The 25,358-nt window shown below is 36.8% G+C and overlaps 1 protein-coding gene across 6 annotated transcripts in view; it reads left to right on the plus strand.

Annotated features, from left to right (window-relative positions):
• Positions 1-25,358, plus strand: part of FAM13A (family with sequence similarity 13 member A) — a 393,400-nt gene that overhangs the window by 59,885 nt on the left and 308,157 nt on the right. The window lies entirely within an intron of this gene.

A 25,358-nucleotide genomic window follows, 5' to 3' on the forward strand; every position in this document is an offset into this window, starting at 1 on the left:
ATGCAGGTGGATCACGTAAGGCCAGGAGTTCAAGACCAGTATGACCAGCATGGTGAAACCACACCTCTACTACAAATACAAAAAAATTAGCTGTGTGTGGTGGCACACACCTGTGGCCCCAGCTACTCAGGAGGCTGATGCGTGAAGATTGCTTGAACCCAGAAGGTGGGGGTTGCAGAGATCATGCCACTGCACTCCAGCATGGGTGACAGGGCTTGTGAGACACTGCCTCAAAAAAAGAAAAAAAAAAAGAAGAAGAAAAAAAGAACATGAGTTTTGTTTGGAGTCTTGCATACCTGGCAAGTTTTGGTTTTTGTCACTGACTACACTCTGATTTTAGTCATTAGTGAGCAGTGTGGTGCTATCTTGATAGAGTTTACGTAATATTTGACCATCTGTTCAACTTCCCTGATACTATTTATTTGTTTTTCTCAGTAACAGACTATAAAGTTTAGATAGAAATAATCATATCTCATTTGTATTTCTTGCCTTTTGCTGTGGGCTAGACAGCAGTTAGTAGTTGTTAAATTAATGTTGCACAAAACAGAATCCTATTCTCTATATTTAGCTGTTTCACCTAAGTGTATTTTATTTTTATATAGGTTATTTGAAGACTAGGGGCATGCCCGTAAAACATTTTATCTTCTGATCGTTGTTTTTTGTAAAAATTGCAGTTTCCCATCTAGTAAGTTTTAGCAGTATAATTGTACATATTTTCTGCTTTTCTCTTTTGAGTGTCTAACTAAATACTATAGGAATTCTCTTACTATGTGTGCAGTCAATGCAGGTGATGTATTCCATCTCAGATAATGTGCAGGCCAGCCAGTGTGTGGCTTTCCCTCAGGTAGCCATGCAATCCACATTAGGGTCAAATGTCACAACAGTCAAACTAGAATCTCAGTAGCTCAAGGAAACAAAGATTTATTTACAGATTAATCAAAGTCTAATGTAGACTGATGGAGTTCTCCTCCATCTGGCCACTCTGGTACTAGGCTGCTTTCATTCTGTGGAGTATTTGCTACCTTAACTTACGACCCTGACTCCTCCAAGGTTACATCAGGGAAAGTAAGAGAGGGATGAAGTGCACATGCTTTTATCTGTCTCATCCTGGAAGTGACTTGCCTCTCTTCTCCTCACAGTTCATTGCTTTGATCTAGTCATGTGTTCCCATCTAAATGTAAAGGTAGTTGGGAACTGTACACAAATATTCCATGAAATATTAACAGTCTATTTCACTAAAAGGAATTATGCACTTCAGGTGCTGCTGGCAGACTTCTGAGTGATAGATAAAGGGAGCCTAAGGATAAAGACTTTATACAGTGATGAATGGTAGAAAAGTGGTGATATCCTTGAACCACTGAATCCGCCAACTTAGAGTCTTCCTTCTACTGAATGCCTTTGTATTACTATAATATGATAATAAATGTCATTAGTATTTTAGCCAATTGGAGCTGGAATTTCAATTACTTGCAGTCAAAATATCTTAACAAATACGCTTCATCTTACAATGCCTTGCTATTCTGTGGTTTGGGAAAGCTTTTCATGAAATGAACTGGTGCAGGATTTGAGAGCAAGAGATGTAGCGTTGCTTTGAGTCTTGGTTAGGCCACTTGCTGGCTTTTTGAACTTGGCAAGATACTTTCAAGCTCTCTCACTTTCTTCACCTATCAAATAGGGATAATAGTAGCTTAAATTGGATTGCTGTGGACATCAAACAATAATGTGAAAATACATTGTAAGCTATGTAGCATCCTAAAATTTTTACCTTTGTGAAATGGCAGGCTACTTTGTGTCTTGCCTTATGGTGGTTTCCTTAAAATTGTTACTGTTGGTTCATTGTACTTTATTTTAAATAAAATAAAAAAAAAATCTCTGTGATCTGAGGGGACTTGTTATATTATTGGATTTAGACTAAACTCTAAACAGAATTAAACATTTAGTTGTGCTTCTCTACACTGAAGAGTAGGTTAATGAAAGGCAAACAAAGGCATTATATATTTTCTTCTGTAAACTTGTAGTGCAAGTGGAATTTTCATCTATGTTATACAGAATTCAGAAGTCAAACAAAAGTATGGTGTCTTAGTCTCTTCAGGCTGCTTATGGGGATACAAACATTCAGACCATAGCGTGTGGTCAATTCCTTAGTTACAGATTAGTGTTAAGAAGCTGTGAGAGGGTATAGGTAAAATCACTAGAATCTAGACGATTTAGTTTAGGGTCAGTTGTTTTGAGTGAGAGTTAGCATAAGGAAGCTTTAGTGATAGTGATAGAAAGTGCCCACGAGCATGAAGTAGCATAGAAAGTGAAAGAATGGGCTAATTGGGTAACAAAGATTGTGTTAAGACCAAGAGTTAGATTCATGTGATCTAAATCTTAAAACTGAATTAGGAAATTTAAATTTCAGAGACGAGGAAGAAGCTTTGTCCGGTAGTTCCCGAAATGGAAAGAAACTATAAGAAAGCATACTTTAGCTGTTATCTGCAAATATGAATTTACAATGGTTTAGTGATACTTCAGTGAGTCATAGTATAAGTTTATATAATTAACATGTAAATAGGCAGACTGGAGATTTTTAAAAAGTCATCCAATGAATGATTCATGGAAAAAGATTCCATGTTTTATTTTACTCCAACTTTAAATTATTTCAGCTATCCCCTTTAAAAATGTTAAGCTTGGAGGGGCTACTCTATCAGATATTGAAATAACAAATCAAAACAGTTTTGTAATGACTAGTCACTTGGAGAAAAATAATTGGTTGGGTTTCTTCCTTATTATTTAAATTACAGATGGATGAGACTGTACATATGAAAGTAAAATCATAAAAATAATAGTATATATGTGAATTAAAAATAATTTTGGATTGAGGAATGTTGTTCTAAAGAAGATTGGTAAATATATTCTTACTGGCTATATTAATTTTTCTACCAATTCAGTGGTTTACACAGTTGTTTCAAAAGAACGTCATGGTACCTCTTATTTATTTTTATGATATCTTCTTTTTTTTGATTTAACCTAATCTTTTGGCAAATCAGAATGTGAAAATATTAGAGACTCTTAAAATGAGATAGAGAACATTACTACAGAATTATTAAATTTTTACTCAATTTCCTGTATGAAAATATATACATTACTTAAAATAATACAGTAGGTCAGGCGTGGTGGCTCATGCCAGTAATCCCACTTTGGGAGGCCAGGGCGGGCGGATCATGAGATCAGGAGTTCGAGACCAGCTTGGCCAACATAGTGAATCCCCATCTCTACTAAATATACAAAAACAATTAGCTGGGCGTGGTGGCGGGCGCCTGTAATCTCAGCTACTTGGGAAGCTGAGGCAATGAGAATCGCTTGGACCCAGGAGGCGGAGGTTGCAGTGAGCCAAGATCACGCCACTGTACTCCAGCCTAGGCAACAGTGCAAGACTCCATCTCAAAAAACAAAAACAAAATAATAACAGAACAGAACTCAGTCAATGTTTTATTCTAGGAAAAATATAGAGAGTGGCAGTGAAAATAATATGCTGAAGAAAAACAGTTGTTGAAAGATAATTTTGATAAAAGTTGCTTTATAATAAGCAATTAATTGGGCTGGGCAAGGTGGCTCATGCCTGTAATCCCAGCACTTTGGGAGGCCGAAGCTGGTGGATTATGAGGTCAGGAATTCAAGACCAGCCTGGCAAAGATGGTGAAACCTCATCTTTACTAAAAATACAAAGGTTAGCTGGGTGTGGTGGTAGGTGCCTGTAATCCCAGCTACTTGGGAGGCTGAGACAGAGAATTGCTTGAACCTGGGAAGTGGAGGTTGCAGTGAGCCAAGAGCCGCTACTGCACTCCAGCCTGGGCTACAGAACGAGACTCCATCTCAAAAAAAAAAAAAAAAAAAAAAAAAAAAAAAAAAACCAAGCAATTAAGTTACTTTTGTGATTAAATTCCAGAGATTTCTTTAATGTTTAGGAAGGAAATTTTTGTTAAAATGTAAAGAAATGATGTCATAGATTTTTCCCCCCCATGGTTTACACTGTACATAAATCATGTAGGTCTGTAAGTACTTAAATGCAGCATTAGTTTTCAGCACATTTGACTTTTCTGAAGCTATGTATAAACACACAAGTCTTCATTTAACACTGTAACGCTGTAATTCTCCTACTGCATTAAGGTCATTAACTTTAAATGTATCTTTGTAATTTTTTTTTTTTTGAGTTAGGGTTCTCTCATTTCCCCAGGCTGGAGTGCAGTAGTGAGATCATAGCTCACTACAGCCTCCAACCCCTGGGCCCAAGCAATCCTCCCACTTTGGCCTCCCAAAGCACTGGAATTATAGACATGAGCCACTGTACCCAGCACGAGTCTTTGTAATTTTAGAAAAATTCAAAACACTATATTCTGTTTTTAACTTTACTTTCCAGTAAATGTGTTGAGAAATGATGGCAAGAATAATCTGTCCAAGAACATTTTTTCACATTTAATTCATAGTGACCTCCCACAAGATGGTTCTTTTCTATTTAAATCCTCTTTGCCTTTGATAAAACTGCCAAAAATGATGAACAAAAGATGCAAAATAGTGATATTAATGGTTTTCCACCTTTTTGCAAATAACTAAAGAATTCTAAGTGTCCAAATGTTTCTGCGCTTTCAGGTTTGTTGTACACGAGTATAGCAGTAGTGATCACTTAAAAGTGACCCACTCCAAAAGTTATCTATTTCACCTAGAATTACTGAAAAGCAATAGTATGTGTTATTCGACTGAAGAATATGGAATCTTTCAAAAAATATTAATTTTATTATTTCTACTGTCAGTAGACTTATTTTGACAGGAAGTTACCAAGCACTTGTTGAGTTTATTTTCTACTTTATTGACAGCTCTTTTGAGGTATAATATACATACCATAGTCCATACTCATTAAAAATGTACAATTTAATGATTTTTAGTAAATTTACCAATTGTGCAAGCAGCACCAAAATCCAATTCTGGAACATTCCCACCATCCCTCCCCACCACTACAGGACAACCACTAATAGCTTTATGTCACTATACATTTGCCTTTTCAGGACATTTGATATAAATGGAACTTATATGTTCTCGTGTGATCAGCTTTTTTCACTTAACATAATGTTTTTGAGGTTAATCCATGTTGTAGCATGTATTGGCATATCATTTTTATTGTTGAATAATATTCTGTTTATGATATATTACATTTTATTTATTCATTCACTAATTGATAGATACTTGGGTTGTTTCCCATTTTGGCTATTATCAATAATGCTGCTAGGAACATTAATATACAAGTCAACTCTTTGTGTGGGTGTGGATTTTCATTTCTTTTGGGTCGGTTCCTAGGAGTAGAATTATTGGGTTTTGTGGTGATTTTGCATTTAACATTTTAAGAAACTGCCAACCTTTTCCAAAGTGGTTATACTATTTTATATTCCCACCAGTAATGAATGAGGGTTCTAGTTTCTCTACATCCTTGCCAACATATAGTATCGTTAGGTTTTTTTTTTCTTATAACCATTGTAGTGAGTTAGTAGTGCTATCTCAATTTCTTCATGACTAATGATATTGGGCATATTTTCATATGCGTATTAGCCATTTGTATATCTTCTCTGGATAAATGTGTATTCATATCTTTTGCCTGTTTCTTAGTTGTGTCATTTTGTTTTTATTGAATTATAAAAGTTCTTTATGTTCTAGATACAAGTCCTTTACTGGATACATGATCCACTGGGTGTGGGGTTTTTGTCCTCTCTTCCTAACCACATCAGCCCCTTTTAGTGCCAAAGCTGCTAGTTTTCACTGCTGGTTCCCCCTGTGGTAGCACTACTTACTATGCCAACCCAGCCCAGGGCGTGGAGGGGTTGGGAACAGGCCTAGGCAAGAGTGCTGCAATCTCCCACTATTCTTAACTATACTTCGTCTCTCATTCATGAATAAATGTTTCTCAATTTAATTTTTGTATCTTTGATCAATTTCTAGAGCCCTGAATTTTTTTTTCTATTTTGTCCAGTTTTATACATTTTTTATGAGAGTATTTGCAGACCTCTTCACTCTGTCATCATGGAATTCAGCAGTAGAACTTGTGTTTATATAGAGAATTTAACTTTTTATAATAATCTTTAATTTTCTTGTTATGATAGTAACACGTCTGGAGTATAAAATGAGGAGCTACAAGTGACTTAAGAGAAGAAAATAAGAATTATTCAAGATTTGACAACCCCCCACAAAAATACTTAATATATTTATATATGTCCTATAGTTTTTCTGTGATCATAGGGAGTTGTAAAGACAGATTATACTTAACATGAGTTTTATAGCCTTCTCCTTACCCATCCCAAATAACAGTATATTGCAAATATCTGGCAGTCTCTTTGTATCAGATATGAGTCTTACTTACTGTTACTTGTTCTTCTCCTGCGTTCTGAGGCCTGATTGGAGAGAGAATGACGTATGAATAAGTCCCAGCGTTTGCTGGGCACTGCCAAATTGCCTTCCAGAAATTTTAGCCACTTTAGATTCCACGTATTCTTTACAACATCCGTTTCTCTTTGTTCTTTTTCTTTAAATTAAAAAAATTTTTTATTACTCTTAGCTGTTTTACTCAACTCTTTGAGTTACTTTTCTTTTTGAGACAGGGGCTTACTTTGTTATCCAGGCTGGAGTGCAGTGGTACAAGCATGGCTCACTGCAGCCTCAACCTCCCAGGCTTAAGTGATCCTCCTACCTCAGCCTCCTGAGTAGCAGGGATTACAGGTGCATGCTTCTACACCCGGCTAATTTTTTATTTTTTGTATAAATGAGGTTTAACTATGTTGCCCAGGCTGGTCTTACACTCTGGGCTCAAGCTATCTTCCTGTCTTGGCCCCCCAAAGCACTGGATTACAGGCATGAGCTACTGTGTCTGGCCATGCTTGTCGTTTAAAAAAATTTCTGTGAGTAGAATGGATAACAAATGGTATATCACATGATTTTTGCCCATCTTCGATTACAAGGAATTTTACTATCTTCTGAGAAAACCTACTCCACCAATAGAAGCGACTGTTACTTCTTTTTGTCTTAAAATGAGTCTCCACATAACTGCCATTTACCTTCTCCTTCTGCAGTCTGAACCACATGGCAGCACTTTTAAAACCTGAAGATGTTCTAACCTCAAACCTTCTCTTTTGAGTATAGTTGTTCCACGTTCTTCATTTCTTCTTCGTATTGCATGGTTATACTTTTATTTTAATTTTTATTTTTTGCTGATCTTTTCATCAAAGTTTCCCAGCCATTTATTCACTGGTTAAAGTTTGTCCTCAGGTAGTTTGGAGAAGGAAGGTTCAGATGTACAGTTTTCTCTTAGCCTTTGTTTATTCAAAGTACAGCTGTTATAGTTGAAGGACAGCTCTGCTGATTATTAAATTTGCCTCATACTTTCTTTACGTAAATATTTTGTAAGCCTTTCATACTCTTCCAAAGTTAAATATTGTAATTTATAAATTTAAGACCACTCTTATTTTTCTTTTATTACATAGTGACATGATTTTTTCTTGGCTATGTAAAAGATTCTTTGAAATCTTTAGTAGCCTAATAATTTCCTTATAATATATCTTTGTGTAAACTATTCTGGGTTTGTGATGTGCCTTTCAATATGTAAACTCAAAGCACTTCTATTTAAACAATTTTTTTTTCTGAATTACATTTTTAAATATTCTATTTCATTGTTTGATTTTCTTCACTGGGGACTCCAAAGAGTGGAAATGGGGCATAAAAGGGCATCATTTAGCTGCTTTCTGTAGCTCTCAAATTGTTGCGATTTTTAAAAAATGTTTCATTATGGCCAGGTATGGTGACTTACACCTGTAATCCCAGCACTTTGGGAGGCAAAGGTGGGCCGATCACCTGAGGTCAGGAATTCGAGACCAGCCTAGCCAACATGGTGAAACCACATCTCTACTAAAAAATAAAACATTAGCTGGAGTGGTGGTGTGTGCTTGAAATCCCAGCTACTCAGGAGGCTGAGGCAGGAGAATCGCTTGAACATGGGAGGCGGAGGTTGCAATGAGCTGAGATCACGCCACTGCACTGTAGAGTGGGGCTCTGTCTCAAAAAAAAAAATTATATCTACTTTCCTCTTTTCACTTTGCCCCTTACTGAGGTGAATGGTTTCTGTTCTTCGTTGTGTTCTTATAAGTTAGTCTTTACTTCTGAAATGTTTTTCCTTTCCTTTTCTCCCTTTCCTGAGTTCCACTGGTCTCCACTTCACATTCTCCTATTATCTGATCACCTTTTCCCTGAATTTTTAAAATTTCTGCTTTGTGTTCTTTTATCATTGTGATCGATTCTTTAAATTTTTTTTGTGATAAGATATACGTAACATAAAATTTACTCTTTTAACCATTTTAGGTGTATAATTCTGTAGGATTAAGCATATTCACAATGTTGTGCATCATTACCACTATCCATTTTAAGAACTTTTAATCACCTCCAACATAAACTTTATACCCATAAAACAATAACTTCCCATTCCTCCTACCTGCCAGCCCCGGTAGCCATTGTGCTTCACTCTGTCTCTATAAATTTGCCTACCCTAGATATCTCATATTAGTGGAACTAGACAATTTTTGTCTTTTCATGTCTGGTGTATTCACTTTGCATAATGTTTACAGGGTTCATCCATCTTGCAGCATGTGTCAGAAGTTCGTTCCTTTTCAAGGCTGAATAATATTCCGTTTTATGTAAATTTTACCTTTTGTTTATCCATTCATCTGTTGATAGATACTTAGATTGTTTCTACTTTTTGGCTGTTGTGAATAATGCTGCTGTGATCATTGTTGAACAAATATCGGTTTGAGTCTCTGCTTTCAGAGTATATTACCCAGAAGGGAAATCATTGGATGATATAGTAAATCTGTGTTTAACTTTTTGAGGAACCATTGAACTGTTTCCCACAGTGGCTGTACTATTTTATATTCCCACTGATGATGCACAGGGGTTCCAACTTTTACACATCTTAACCAATACTTGTTATTTTCTTTCTTGCTTTTTTATAATAGCCATCCTAATTAGTGTGAAGTGATATCTTATTGTGGTTTTGATTTGGATTTCCCTGAAGACTAGTGATGTTGAGCACCTTTTAATGCGCTTATTAGCCACATTATGTCTGATTTGGAAAAATGATCATAGAAGTACTTTGTTCATTTTTGAATTTGGTTATTTTTTGTTGTTGAATTGTTGGAATTCTTTACATATTTTGAATATGTATTAAGAAATATAAATTGCAAATATTTTCCCCTATTCTATGTGTTGTGTCTTTCACTCTATTGATAGTGTCCTTGTTTGTTTGTTTGTTTGTGATAGGATCTCACTCTGTTGGCCAGGCTGGAATGCACTGGTGAAATCGTAGCTCACTGTAGCCTCAACCTCCTGGGCTCAAGCAATTCACCCACCTCAGCCTCTTGAGTAGCTGGGACTACAGGCGTGTGCCACCATGCCCAGCTTGCATGCTTGCTTATCTATCTGTCTGTCTGTCTATCTGTCTGTCTATCTGTCCATCTGTCTGTCTGTCTGTCTGTCTGTCTATCATATTTTGTAGAGGCAGGGTCTCACTGTGTTGCACAGACTATCGTGAACTTCTGGACTCAAGCAGTCCTCTTGCCTTAGTCTCTCAAAGTGTTGGGATTACAGGCATGAGCCACTGCTCCTGGCCATGGTGTCTTTTGCTGCCCAAACATTTTTAGTTTTGATGAAGTTCAATTTATCTGTTTGTTGTTATTTTTGCTTTTGTTGTCACATCCTTATTAAACTTTTGTTAGTTCTTTTTGTTAGGTTATAGTTTCCATCTGCTTCTTAGCAACATTTTTTCTGATTAGTTGTTGCAGGAAGATTGTGATACTTTTTTCTACTTAAAAAAAAAAAAAAAAAAAAAACTGTTTCTATGTAAATGCTAGCCATGATCCTTTTTTCTTACTCAGGTTAGTAGGAAGAGTTTCCTATGGAGTATAGTGATAATGGGCCAAAGTAGCCTTAAAGATTTCACAGCTCAGGAGGTTCCCCCCGCCATTGCTATATAAATGACAATTTTCTTAATACGGCACCTCTGTTTGCCCATCTTTCCTTTGCCTCTCAGAAGCCAGCCTGGGTCAAGAGAGCTCTGATGCCTTTTCTTCATAAACTTACCTCCCAAAATGATGCACTTACTATTAGGTAGTGTGTTTTTCTAATGCTTCCTGATATCTGCCACCTTGGTGTGCCTGTACCTGTAGGTATTTTCTGTACCTTCTCTCTCCTCTTCTCTAATCAGTTGAGCCTTGTTCAGCTCTTTCTGACAGTGGACTCTATCTTTCAGATGTTAAGTATTTGTAGGAGAGTTTGAAAACTTTCCACTTCTGGTCCTCTTTAGACTCCTGCCCCAGTGCTGATGTGATATCTGCCATAAGCTTTCTGCATCCTTCGACATCACATATACAAATCAGAGTTTATAGCTTTTCTGTTACTTTTCTTCGTCTTCATCTGTGTGGTTTCAGAAGAAGTGGTAACGGAAGATTTTATTGGATTTTCTTTAATAGTTTCCAACAGTACTAAGTACAGTCTTTTTTAATAGAATGTTTTTAGTCTAATTAGAAGAAATTAGTTGAACTTAATTTGTGAACTATAAGATGATTTAAGCTATTTTAAGTAATTTTTTGGAAAAAGAAATCAATAGGCTAAATAGGAAAAAAAACTTGAAATTTAAATGGATTATCTTTTAAAAATCTTTTCTTAAACTTTACTTTTCTGTGAGTTTAAACATTCTGTGAATGTTTAAAGATTGTTGGATCTTTATTTTTCAGATCATAGACCACTTTGAGAGTATGAGTTCTGAAATTATTGTATTTTTATATACTTTCAGGGTTTCATGATTCATGGATTCTCGGTTAAGAACTACTGTCTTGGATCTACAGTGCACATAAATAACCCTATATGCTATGAAATGTTTCTGTAAGGGTAACTAATAAGATATCTACAAAGTGCTTTGAGTTTTTCAAATTAATGTACTAGATTTAGAAAACTGAATTTTAGACAGCTTCAGACTTCCGTGATTTAACAATGTATTTAGCAAATAACTGACTTTCTGACAGAATACTATTTGAGGATTCTCACGTGAAAGAAGTCTATAGCTAGCTATTCCAAGGTGGACATGTGGCTGCATTATGTCATCAGGCTACAAGTACTGTTTTTCTATTTTACTGTACTTAGAGCTTAGCTTCTGGGTTGCTACTTAATTACAACATGGCTATTGGGCATTGTATTTGTGATCTAGGCAGAAAACAGGGACAGGGGGAAAAGACTGTATTGCCTTCCTTTTAAGGAGTTTTTCTGGTGGTTCCAGCAACTTCTGTTTACATCTCGTTGATCAAACATATCTATGCTCATCGCAGATGTGCTGCAGTGAAAACTGGGTATGTTTTAACTGAGCACCTTGTTCTCCATCGCAAACAACATTGGAGTTCTCTTACTAAGGAAGAGAAACACCCATTCGTAGGCAACTGCAAACCCTGCCACAGTGTGTTTCTTTTTTTTTTTTTTTTTTGAGACAGAGTCTTGTTCTGTCACCCAGGCTCAGACTGGAGGGCAGTGGCATGATCTCGGCTCACTGCAACCTCTACCGTCCATGTTTAAGCAATTCTTGTGTCTCAGACTTTGGAGTAGCTGGTATTATAGGCATCTATCACCACACCCAGCTAATTTTTGTATTTTTGGTAGAGATGGGATTTTGCCATGTTGGCCAGGCTGGTCTCAAACTCCTGGGCTCAAGCGATCCATCCACCTTGGCTTCCCAAAGTGCTGGGATTATAAGTGTGAGCCACCATGCCCGGGTTACCACAGTATCCTCTTAAAGAATTGGTCACTACAAAGAAATTTTTAATCAATATTTTCAGCATTGATGTTCGTCTCACTGTGTGAAAAATGCTTTTACATACATTATTTAACCTATTTATGCCTAGTGTTCCATTATTGGAATGCTAAGCTTGTGGAAGTTATTTATACCCTGCTGTTCAAGGTCATCACCAAAGTCTGATTTTCCACAAGAAAAATTTGCAGCCTTTGGAATAAATGGGTTAATTAAAATTATCATAACAATTTTTATTGATACATAATGTTTGTACATATTTATGAGGTACATGTGATATTTTATTAAATGTATAGGCTGTGTAATGATCAAGTCAAGGTATTGATTGACTCAGCTGATGTGACTGGCTAGGGAGTGTACTAGTCAGGGTTCTCTAGAGAGGCAGAACTAGTAGGATAGGTATATATATATAAAGGGGGTTTATTAGGAGTATTGATTCACAGGATCACAAGGGGAAGTCCCACAATAGGCCAGCTGCAAACCGAGGAGCCAGGAAGACAGATTGAGTCCCAAAACTTCAAATTAGGGAAGCTGACAGTGTAGCCTTCAGTCTGTGGCCAAAGGCCCGAGAGCCCCTGGCAAACCACTGATGTAAGTCCAAGAGTCCAAAAGCTGAAGAACTTGGAGTCCGATGTTTGAGGGCAGGAAGCATCTGACATGGGAGAAAGATGAAGATGGAAGATGTAGCAAGTCTAGTCCCTCCATGTTCCCCTGCCTGCTTTTATCCTAGTTGCGCTGGCAGCTGATTAGATGGTGCCCACCCAGATTGAGGGAAGGTTTGCCTCTCCCAGTCCACTGACTCAAATGTTAATCTTTTTTGGCAACACCCTCACAGACTCACTCAGGTACAATACTTTACATCTTTCAGTCCAGTCAAGTTGACACTCAGTGTTAACCATCACAGAGAGCATGGGTCATTCTTCTTTATTGTTATGCTTGCTCTTTTTCAAAGCTGCACATTTACCAAAGAAGCTGACATTCCCAATGAGGCTATACCAGTCAGTGGCAAAACCAGGATTCAAACTCAAGTGCCCTAATTTTAGATCTAGTCCTTTCCCAATAATGCCAACCTTATCTAAGCCAGTATGATTGCCTATGTTTCTATAAAAGAGTAATCCTACAATTGTTATTGTTAATTTTTAAATTGCAATTTGGAAAGAACATGTTCCTTTTCCTCTTATGCTGTCAAAAAAAATTGGTATAAGGTATAACTGTTTGTTAGCTGGGAGTCTCTCTCTTTTTTCCCTCTTTGCATTACCTTTGGTTTACTCATGTCAGGGTGGAATTTGGGAAATCTGCTTCTATTACAATGTATTATATACATTATACATGAATTAAGATTATGCACTTTACAAATAAAATTATTTCAAAATTAAGATTATGCATTTTACAAATAAAATTATTTCAAAATTATTTCACACAGTACAATTAAAATTAAATTTCAAAATGAAATAATTTTATTTGTGCTGATTTTTAGAGCACCAAACAAGTCATACACATGATCTTCATTTTAGAGGTGAAGAAATTGAGGTTCAAAATAACTAACTTGGTGATAGCCACATAATTTTTTGTTTTGTTTTGAGATGGAGTCTCACCCAAGCCAGAGTGCAGTGGCGCCAGCTGGGCTCACTGCAACCTTCCCCTCCCATGTTCAAGCAACTCTCCTGCCTTAGCCTCCTGAGTAGCTGGGACTATGGGTGCACGCCACCACGCCTGGCTAAGCTGGGAGTCTCTTTGAGGGGTTCCTGTTTTTTCCAAATTTTTTGTTAATGACAAAATATCAAGCATTCATAAAAGTTGAAAGACTAGTATAATGGACGCTCTGTATACTGCCCACTTAGATTTAAAAATCAGCATTCTGTGGTATTTGTACTCATTCTCTGTCTCTTTGTACATTTGTTTACATATGAGTGTATACAATATATAGGCAGGCATAAACACTTTGTGTTTGAAATATTTTAGTATTTGAAGACATCATTACATTGCATCCCTGTTTCAGCATGTACCTTATAAGAATAAGGAATACTATAGCTGGAATAAATTAGTTCTTACATGATAATGTTATTATATGTTATACCTAAAATATTTGAAGCTACTCCATCTAATATCCAATACATATTCACAATTTCTAAGTTGTCCTGATGAGACAATTCGCTGTTTTTCTTTTTCTTTCTTTCTTTCTTTCTTTTTTTTTTTTTTTAAGAGATAGTGTCTTGCTCTGTCACCCAGGCTGGAATTCAGTGGTGTGATAATAGCTCACTGCAGCTTCAAGCTCCTGGGCTCGAGTGATCCTTCTGCCACAGCCTCCTGAGAAGCTGCAGTGGGAGGATTAGCCATCATACCCAGATAACTTTTTAAATGTGTTTTGTAGAGATAGGGTCTCACTTTGTTGCCTAGGCTGGTCTCGAACAACCCCATGCCCCTTTTTTGATGTCAGTTATGTCTATATAAAGGTCTCAAACTCCTTGCCCCAAGTGATCCTTTTGCCTTGGCCACCCAAAATGCTGGTATTACAGGCATGAGCCACCACACCTGGCCTATTTTTGCTTTTAAAAACGAGTAGATGTTATATTTTGAGCAGTTTTAGGTTTACAGAAAATGACTAAAACGTACAGAGTTCCCACATAATTCTTTGTCCTTACTTCCCAGTTTCTTCTGTTATTAACATCTTGCATTGGCGTGGTACATTTGTTACAATTGATGAGCCAATATTGATACATTATTATTAAGTAGATCTCATAGTTTATACTAGGTTTCCCTGTTTTGTGTTATGCATTCTGTGAATTTGGTAAAATGCATAATGACATGTATCCATATTTTTCTTTAACAAATGGAGAAACAATCAAGATTCATATATTACATTTGAAGGTTGTATATTTTAACTTATTTTAAACCTAGAATCAGTCTTTCCCTCATGACACTGATGTTTTGAATAGTCCAGGCTGATACTGTGTTAGAATGTCCTTCCTGGATTTGTTTCTTTTTTCACAGTCTCTTAACTTGTGCTTCTAGCTTCTGTATTTTCTGTAAACTAGAAGTTAGATTTACAAGCTAGTGAGCATCACCTTAAACATTTTTACCAAGAATACTTGACAAATTATGTGTTCATTATAATGTATCACATCAGGAACACATGATGGCAAGTCCTCTCATGACTAGGGATGATAAATTGGATCTTTTGGGTAAAGAGTTAAGGTGATTATAGGCAGATATAACTGTAATAGCTAATTTTTTCTTTGTGATGAGACTATAATCTGTGGGGTAATTTTTTTGACACTATGAAAACCTTATTCTCCAACAATCTTTCTTTTGATGTTTTGGCAGCCGCTGATTATCCTTGCTTACATTATTTAATAAGTGATTTCTGAGAAAAATGGTGGTTTTCTAATTGTCATTCCTTTTACATCTAACTGCAGCATTCTTCTGTAAAGAAGACCTTAACTTTTTTACCCTTTTCTCTCACTTATTACAGATTCAGGGATTTTTAAGATGCTATGTTATTCGTGTATTAAATATGTTAAGGTTAACTAAATATGTTATTATTTACAGTGGTTACTCTTGGCGCTCTAACCGTCCTAAATTTGGCCAGTGGGATTCCATTAACACTGGCCCGTAGATATTCTGGATGTGCCCCCTTAGGCCTTGAGCATTTTTTTATTGCTTCCTGGAACAAGACATCTCAGGATCACCTTATACTTTCCTTGCACTACTTTTATTCGGTGATGGGGTGGCTTTCTATCTTATACATTCCTTGTTAGATTTATTACCCCTAGCTCTAGTTCCAAAGAGTCTTGAAGCACATGGTTCTGAATTTAACCAGCAACGTAATCTGAATATCCTTTAAAGTACTTTAAATATATGGGCTTTAAATTTGTGGAGGATTCCCATAAGGAAATACAGGCCAATGATTTCAGTAGTCTAAAATTGGATTTTGTATTAAATTAAACAGAACTACATGCAGGTAATGTTGGCCCCCTTGGGCCCTCCCAGAGCTGCCAATATTAAAGGTTCTGGCAATACCATAGTGTGCCATTATTAAAAGCTCAAACACTGGAGACTTAAGGATCTGGGATTACGTTCCGGCTGTAAACCTTACTGGCCATGTGTATTAGTCTGTTCTCATGTTGCTATAAAGAACTACTTGAGACTGGGTAATTTGTAAAGAAAAGAGGTTTACTTGTCCCTGCTTCCACAGGCTGTATAGAAAGCATGGCTGGGGAGGCTTCAGGAAACTTACAGTCATAGTGGAAGGTGAAGGGGAAGCAGACTCATCTTACATGGCCAGAAAAGGAAGAATAGAGGAAAGAGGGAGGTGCTACACACTTTTAAACAACCAGATCTTGTGAGAACAGACTCATTTTACTATTCACCTCCCTGGTCCAATTACCTCCCACAAGGTCCCTCCTCCAATATTGGAGATTACAATTTGACATGAGATGTGGATGGTGACTCAAATCCAAATTATACCATTCTGTACCTGGCCCCTCCAAAATGTTGTGTCCTTCTAACGTTACAAAATACAATCATTGCTTCTCAATATTCCCCCACGTCTCAACTCATTTCAGCATTGACTCAAAAGTCCAGTCCAAAGTCTCATCTGAGACAAGGCAAGCTCCTTCTACCTATGAGCTTGTAAAATCAAAACCAAGTTTTTGTTTTGTTTTGTTTTTTTTTACCAAGTTAGTTTCTTCCAAGATATAATGGGGTACAGGTATTAGGTAAATGCATCTGTTCCAAAAGGGATTAATCAGCCCAAACAAAGGGACTGCAAGCCCTGTGCAAGTTTGAAACCCAGCAGGGCAGTCATTAAATCTTAAAGCTCCAAAATAATCTCCTGTGGCTCCATGTCTTACATCTAGGCCACACTGATGCAAGGGGTGGGCTCCCACAGTCTTGGGTATCTCTGCTCTTATGGCTCTATAGGGTACTGCCTCCTCAGCTGCTTTCCTGGGGTGACATTGAGTCCCTGCAGCTTTTCTAGGCATAAGATGCAAGCTGTCAGTGGATCTACCATTCTGGGTCCTGGAAGATGGTGATCCTCCTTTCACAGCTCTGCTAGGCAGTGTCCCAGTGGGGACTCTTGTGTGGGGGCTCCAATCCCACATTTCCCCTGTGCATTGCCCTAATAAAGGCTTTCCATGAGGGCTCCACCCCTGAAGCAGACTTCTGCCTGGACATTCAGGCGTTTTCATGCATCCTCTGAAATCTAGGTGGAGGCTCCTAAGCCTTAACTTTTGCCCACTTTGCACCCACAGACTTAATACCATGTGAAAGTCACCAGGACTTATGGCCTGCACCCTCTGGAGCAGTGGCCTGAGATGTATCTGGGGCCCTTTTAGCCATGGCTGGAGCTGGAGTGATTGGAACACAGGGAGCAGTGTCCTGAGGTTAAGCAGAACAACACGGCTCCTGGCCCAGGAAACCATTATTCCCTCCTAGGCCTCCAACCCTGTGATGGGAGGGGCTGCTGTGAAGGTTTCTGAGATGGCTTTGAGGCATTTTCCCATTGTCTTGGCTATTAACACTGGTTTCCTCTTTACTTACGCAAATTTCTGCAGCTGGATTGAATTCTTCCCTAGAAAATGGTTTTTCTTTTCTATCACATGGTCAGGCTGCAAATTTTCCAAACTTTATACTCTGTTTTCCTTTTATTAATAAATATAAGTTCCAGTTTCAGATAATGTCTTTACTCATGCATATGACCATACACTGTGAGAAGCAGACAGGTCAAATCTTGAGTGCTTTGCTGCTTTGAAATTTCTTCCACCAGATACCCTAAATCATCTCTCATAAGTTCAAACTCTCACAGATGCCTAGAGCAGGGCAAAATGCTGCCACTTTCTTTGCTGAAGTATAACAAGAATAACCTTTACCCCAGTCCCCAATAAGTTCCTCACCCCCATCTGAGACCTCCTCAGCCTGGACTTCAGCATTTTGATCACAACCATTCAACAAGTCTCTAGGAAGTTCCAAACTTTCCCTCATCTTCCTTTCTTCTTCTGAGCCCTCCAAACTGTTCCAGCCTCTGACCATTACCCACTTCTAAAGCTGCTTCCACATTTTGAGGAATCTTTATAGCAACTCCCACTCCTAGGTACCAAATTTGCTGTATTAGTCTATTCTCACATTGCTATAAAGAACTACCTGAGACTGGATAATTTATAAAGAAAAGACATTTAAATGGCTCACAGTTTTGCAGACTATAGAGGATACAAGGCTGGGGAGACCTCAGGAAACTTAAAATCATTGTGAAGGCAAAGGAAACACAAGCATATCTTATGTGGCTGGAGAAAGAGGAAGAGAGGAAAGGAGGAGGTGCTGCATACTTTTAAACAACCAGATCTCGTGAAGACTCGCTATCACTAGAAGGGCAAGGGAGAAAAGCTCCCCATGATCCAATCACCTCCCACCTAGCCCTTCCTCCAACATTGAGGATTACAATTACACATGAGATTTGGGCAGGGACAGATAGGTAAACCATATCACCATGTAAATTTGGGCAAGTATCTTTTTCTTTGCACCCCAGTTTTCTCTTTTCTTGTTTGTTTTTTGGCGGTGTACCTTAATTTTCTTATTCCAATGGAAATAGCTAAAAGTATATACTGGTAAGGTGGTTTTGAGACCTAGAGTCATTATTTTTTTTTTTTACTTTTTGTCTTTAAATTTTAGATTCAGGGTACATGTGCAGGTTTGTTATAAGGGTATATTATGTGATGCTGAAATTTGGGCTTCTATTGATTCTCTCACCCAAACAGTGAACAGAGTACTCAATAGGAACTTTTTAAGCACTTTTGCCCCTCCCTCACTTCTCCTTTTTTGTGTGCCCAATATTTCACTCCCACTATATGTGAGAACATACTGTATTTGGTTTTCTGTTTCTGCATTTCTGCATTAGTTTGCTTAGGATACTGGCCTCCAGATACATGCATGTTGCTGTAAAGAACATGATTTATTCTTTTTTATGGCTGTGTTGTATTCCATGGTTTATGTGTACCACATTTTCTTTAACCAATCTACCACTCATGGGCACCCAAATTCATTTCATGTCTTTGATATTATGAACAGTGTTGCAATAAACATATGAGCACAGATGTCTTTTTGTTAGGATGATTTCTTTTCTTTATTTCTTCTTTTTTTTTTTTTTTGAAACACAGTCTTGCACTGTCGTCCAGGCTGGAGTGCAGTGGCGTTATCTTAGCTCACTGCAACCTCTGCCTCCCAGGTTCAAGTGATTCTCCTGCCCCAGCCTACCAAGTAGCCGGGATTACAGGCACCTGCCACCATGCCTGGCTAATTTCTGTATTTTTATTGGAGTTGGGGTTTTGCCATGTTGGCCAGGCTGGTCTCAAACTTCTGAACTCAGGTGATTCAACTTCCTCAGCCTCCCAAAGTGCTGGGATTACAGGTGTGAGCCACTATGGCCAGCTGATTTATTTTCCTTTGGTGTATACTACCCAGTAATAGGATTGCTGGGTTAAATGTTAGTTCTATTTTTATGTCTTTGAGAAATTTCTAAACTGCTTTCCACAGGGGATAAACTAATTTACATTCCTACCAACAGCATATAAATGTGTTGAGATTCACTTGTGGTGCCTGGCAAAATATTATCAAAATATTAGGGAAAGTTATAGATTAAGTCTCAAACTTTTTGGAAGGCCATAAGGTTTTACTGAGACAGGCCAAAGGCAGTCAGTCCATTTTGTTAGGGACTTTTATCTTCCCTATAAGATAAAAGGCATTCCCAGTTTAAATCTGTTTACCCCACATCTTTTTGTCTATACTCTGTTTACTCATGTAAACTTTGTGCTGGATGGTCCTCCCAGGGGAAGATCAAAGGGGAATTACCTGTTAATAGTGTTTACTCTGGGCCCAAAATCTAAAACTTTTATCATTTGTAAAACCATTCTTTTAACCATGCTAATTATTCACAAGTGTGTTAACTTAGAACCTCTGAATAAAACCCCTGGATGTACAGGGGGTCTTGGTTGACTGGCTGCAGTTCACCCTCTGAAAGCAGCCAGTGATCATCCCAGCCCATTTGATTTGTAATGTTGTGACAGTACATTCATTCATCTGTTGTTAAGTCAGGGTCTGCAGGACAGACCTCTGCAGGTGGTGATAAATGTCTCATAAATGTACCCTTTTCTCTGTAACCCCTACAACATCTGCTATTTTTTGACTTTTTAATTTTGGCTGTTCTGACTGGTGTGAGATGGGATCTCATTGTGGTTTTGATTTCTGTTTTTCTAATGATGAGTGATGTTGAGCATCTTTTCATGTTTGTTGGCTGCTTATATGTCTCCTTTTAGGAAGTGACTGTTCCTGTCCTCTTCCCATGTGTTGTATTCTTGTTCATGGATGTAAATACTTTATTGATTCTAGGTATTAGCCCTTTCTAGGATGCATAGTTTGCAAATATTTCCTTGCGTTCTGTAGGCTGTCTGTTTACTCTGTTGATAGTTTCTTTTGCTGTGCAAAAGCTCTTTAGTTTAATTAGGTCCCCATTATTATTATTTTTTTGTTTCCTTGCATTTGCTTTTGAAGACTTTGTCATAAGTTCTTTGCCTAGACTGATGTCTGCAAGGATGTTTCCTAGGGTTTCTTCCAGGATTTTTATAGTTTGAAGTCTTACACCTAAGTCTTCAATTCATTTCGAGTTAATTTTTGTATATGGTGAAAGGTAGGGGTCCAGTTTCATTCTTCTGCATATGGATAGCCAGTTTTCCCAGCACCATTTATTGAATAGGGGGTCCTTTCCCCATTGTTTATTTTCAAAACATTAATTTTAACCAATGTACAACAGTGTCTGTGATACAATCAGTCCCTACTACATGTCAACTATTATAAAAACTGAAGGCTTCTGAAATTTGTCCTATTTACTATATTGATTAAAGCCTTCTTTATTCAGGTCCTAATATAATAATTATTGATATTGCTTCTGAACATATCTTACTTTGTATTAAAGAGACCATGAAACACGTAAATAACTATTTTTTTTTCTGCTATAAGCATATGGAATTTGTTTCTCATTTCTAGCAAGCACACTTATCTTTACAGCATGTGATTTTTATTCATACCACTTTCCATTTGGAGACAGTGTTAAGACTGTGGCCCCTAGACTCAGCTTGTTTGAGTGTGACTCCTGGCTGCATCAAATTGGTGCACTTTACTGGCTTCTCTGTGCCTTTTGTAAAGTGGGAATCACAAAAGTATCTTCCTTACTAGGGTTTCTTTATTACAGGATTTAATGAGTGAAGCCATTTGAAGCATTGGCAGCCCTGACTGGCATAGACAGTAGTGTGTGTGTGTTTACAGAATAGAAATGAGTTCTGGCTAATTTCAGCACAAAGAAACTTTGCTAGAAGGTTACTAGAGCAGCTTACCAAATGGAATGAACAGTGGAAGAAGGACCAGTGTCAGAAAGAGCAGATGAGGGACCATATCGTAGCTACAGTGATGCAGGTGGTAAATGCTGTTTACCCATCTTGTTAGAGCACTACAGTAGTACCCATTTTCTGTCTTTATGATAAGCCACTCAAGCTTCAGTGGTTTGCAGAAGAAGCTATCTGATTCACCTGGTCAGGAGACTAAGCTGTCTTTGCTAGAGGCAAGGCAATCATTTTGAATAGTATTTTTATCAATGCTGTTCACAGTGTACATGCAATCATTCCCCAAAACACAGTCAGGATTTGTTATTTGGAAAAAGGACAAATGGAGACTAAGTGTCCCCAAACCAACAAATATTTACTACAATCAGTGCATTTTGTTAACTATCCTATTTTCCAACAAAAATAAAGACATCCACAAGATCACCAATACTTAATTATATAAAAGTATTCTGGTATAAAACTCAGGAGATCTGAGGAGATCCAGGCTCTAGGCACAGCCCTTTTTGACTGAATCACAATTTTTTAGGTCCTGATTTTGTTACTACTAGGGCAATGGGGTAAGAATTAGAAGGCCCCTAAGGATTATTCTAAAAGTAAAACCTTAAGGTTCTCTGGTTGTCTTTGTTATGTGGGAACCTATATGGTTTTACACACACACACACACCACACCCCTACCTATGAATATTCTCCAGATGGTCCATTCTTCACACTCAAGTGATGCATGGGAATTTATATGCAAACAAAAGTTCAAACCGTTAAGGTAGACTCCCAATACCTTACTTAGTAACGTTTGTTATTGTTTTAGTTTCTGTTAAGGCGAGCAAGGTAAGATGTTCATTTGAAGGGAGGCTTAAACTCTGAAGGTATTCAAATTTACAAATTGATAGTGATATGATTCTATTTGAGTACAGAATAATTTTAGTTTAGATGGACTTAATTATTAATGCTTTTTAAAAATTTCTACAGTTACTTTTCCATGACTAGGAGACTATTGAATGTTTCTTACTGAAAAGGATATTTTTTTATTTGTGTAAGCTGTTGTATATTTTTTAATAATATAGATACAAAGTAGTAGAAACATCTCATTATTGATTTCTGTTACGTGACTCCTTCTCCAACTAAGATGAGCAGAATTTTGACCATAAGTATCTATGGTCACATGAAGGATTAATTTGGATGTCTCTGAAAATATAGCTAGTATGTTTCATTGTGTTTTTTTTTTAAAAAAAGTTTACTTTTTTAAAAGTGTTAACCTAAATTAACCAATTAAAAACAATAATCGACTCTTCCTTTATTATTGTGTGTCATTGTTTTTTAACTAATATTTGTTTTTCTTTAAGGTATTAGCCTGAATTAGATTACTAATTAGAAATAATAATCAGATCTGTCTCTATTCCTGTGATTACACATAAATAAGTTAAATAGTATGGCTCTATTTTGAGTAAACAGGTAGTTTAATTTGCGGTTACTTCAAAGTGTATGAGGTTAATTATGTCTCTAACGTGAAACCTTTCTAAGCCCCACTGCCAAGACTGCTAGTTCCCTTTTTAGAAAGATGTAGCATCCTGTCTGCAATTCTAACCAAGACAGAGAATGAAGAGCAGGGGCTATTCACTTAAGAAACATTAATTCAAGGTTTTAAACTCAAATAAAGACAGAATTTCTAAGAAAACCTTGTGAATTTCTAGGAATAAATCAAGGAATTGTGAAGGCTACATATAAAGTTATTTTTTCTTCATCATTCAAAGGTCATACAGATTTTAGAAAATTAGAGATGTACGGAGAATAGTAATTAGGTCATCAGAATATTAAGCAATCAAACATGTCTCAACCATGTTTACCATTTTAAAAAGTAACTTTTATAGAAATGTTTACCACAGGAATGATTAATTAGCTCTCCATTACTTTAAGAAGAAATCAGAATAATAATTCCTAGAAGGAAGAGAAGGAGAAAGAAAAGGATTATGACAATCAGTACTCAATGAGTGTGCCAGGCACTGTTCTTACTCCTTTACGTCAGTGTACACATTTCTACCTCATACATTTATATGACATAGAAACTCTTGGTATTCCCATTTTATAGATGAGGAAATTGAGGCACACAGAGGTTGTATGACTTATGCAAGATTATAGCTAATAAGAGTAAGAGTGGGATTTGATCCAGTTTGTTCCACAGTATATTCTCTAAACCACTGTGCTGTATGCTCTATGTAAGAAGATAAGATAAAATTTATATAATTTAACTTCACTGTCAGCTGTTTTTAATGCTACACTTAAGATTTTTTTTTTAAAGTTTTGTTATTACTGGTTATTTTTTAGCTGCTTGCTCACCAGACATACCTGGTTGAAACTTCCCATGGATTCAGTTGAAGGAGGTTGATACATTTATAAACCTACAAGAAGAAGAAATTATTAACTGTTACAAGTTTGACTTAATTAACAAAATAAAAATTTCCTTGGTAACAGAGATCACGGTTTTTGCCCATACTGCTGCTATTCCATAGTGGCTACCTCATGACTTATTTAATATTAATGGATATTAAACCATATTGTAACTTTACATAAATAAAATGAAAGGGCAAGATTAGAGAATAAAGAGTCAAAAGTAATGAACAAAGGTTCCAGGAAATATGGGATTATGTGAAAAGACCAAATCTACGTTTGATCGGTGTACCTGAAAGTGATAGGGAGAATGAAACCAAGTTGGAAAACAATCTTCAGGATATTATCTAGAAGAACTTCCCCAACCTAGCAAGGCAGGCCAACATTCAAATTTAGGAAATACAGAGAACACCACAAATATATTCCTTGAGAAGAGCAACCCCAAGGCACATAATAGATTCACCAGGGTTGAAGTGAAGGAAAAAATGCCAAGGGCAGTCAGAGAGAAAGGTTGGGTTACCCACAAAGGGAAGCCCATCAGATTTACAGTGAATCTCTTGGCAGAAAGCTTGCAAGCCAGAAGACAGTGGAGGCAAATATTCATCATCCTTAAAAAAAAGAGTTTTCAACCCAGAATTTCATATCCAGCCAAACTAAGCTTCATAAGAGAAGGAGAAATGAAATCCTTTATAGACAAGCAACTGCTGAGAGATTCCGTCACCATGAGGCCTGCCTTACAAGAGCTCCTGAAGGAAGCACATTAGCTAAATTTTCACTAGAGAAATCTGGCTTTCAAATATGACCTATAAAAGATGCAGTTATGTTAGTAAAATTTGACCTAATTCTGTAGATTATACAATTTAAAATCAAATTGATATGACAAGTATCCTACTCAAAATAAAGATTGTAGAATTAACTTGTAATTGTCTTATATCACAGCATTTATCAGTTTATTACTATAATTGTACATAAACTGCACTATAACATTAATATAAATGTATTATAAATTAAGGAGAGGAGCGCGGACCAAGAGCAAGGTGAAACTGTCTCTTTCTAGTTCTCTGACTTTTACCAAATTACTTAACTCTGGTTTTTGTTTCCTCAACTCTAGATTGAATATAATGTTTCTACTCTTAGGATTCTTTAGTGACTGAATGATAGTGATTCAAGTCATTTAATAGTATTTACACATTGGTTAGTTGCTAACATTCATTCTCAAAAAGTGGAAGTTTCCTTTATTTCTGCTGCCCCTGTCCCCAAATGAAACTTTTCACGTTTTACTGTCTCTCTTTTCAGTGTTTAGATTTATTAACATATATAACATTTATATAAGACACATGCTTTAAAATATTTCTCTTTGTTTGGATGTAGATTTTTATTACAAGGAAGAAACAAACTTTTATGAATTTTTCATTGTGTTAGTAACTCGATGTAATTGAATCTAAGTTTCATTTTTATTTATAATATATATAATACAATCTCGTTGAAAATTTTAAAATTATGACTCCCTAAATGTAGTTGTTTCAAAGATTTGAGGGCATTTTGAACCTCAGTAAGAACTGAGTTGATATTAAGTTCCAAAAGACTACTGAGATATTTATATATGTAATGAAATCAGGGAACCATAATGGTCATTGTGCATGTAGAATGATCATTGTAATGTTTTCTTCTGACACTTTAACTTAAAGCTACCTTAAAATGACACCCGGACAAATTATAATCTT

Source organism: Sapajus apella, unplaced genomic scaffold, assembly GCF_009761245.1.
Source record: "Sapajus apella isolate SASKATOON/1434 unplaced genomic scaffold, GSC_monkey_1.0 scaffold45, whole genome shotgun sequence".
NCBI classification, from domain to species: domain Eukaryota; kingdom Metazoa; phylum Chordata; class Mammalia; order Primates; family Cebidae; genus Sapajus; species Sapajus apella.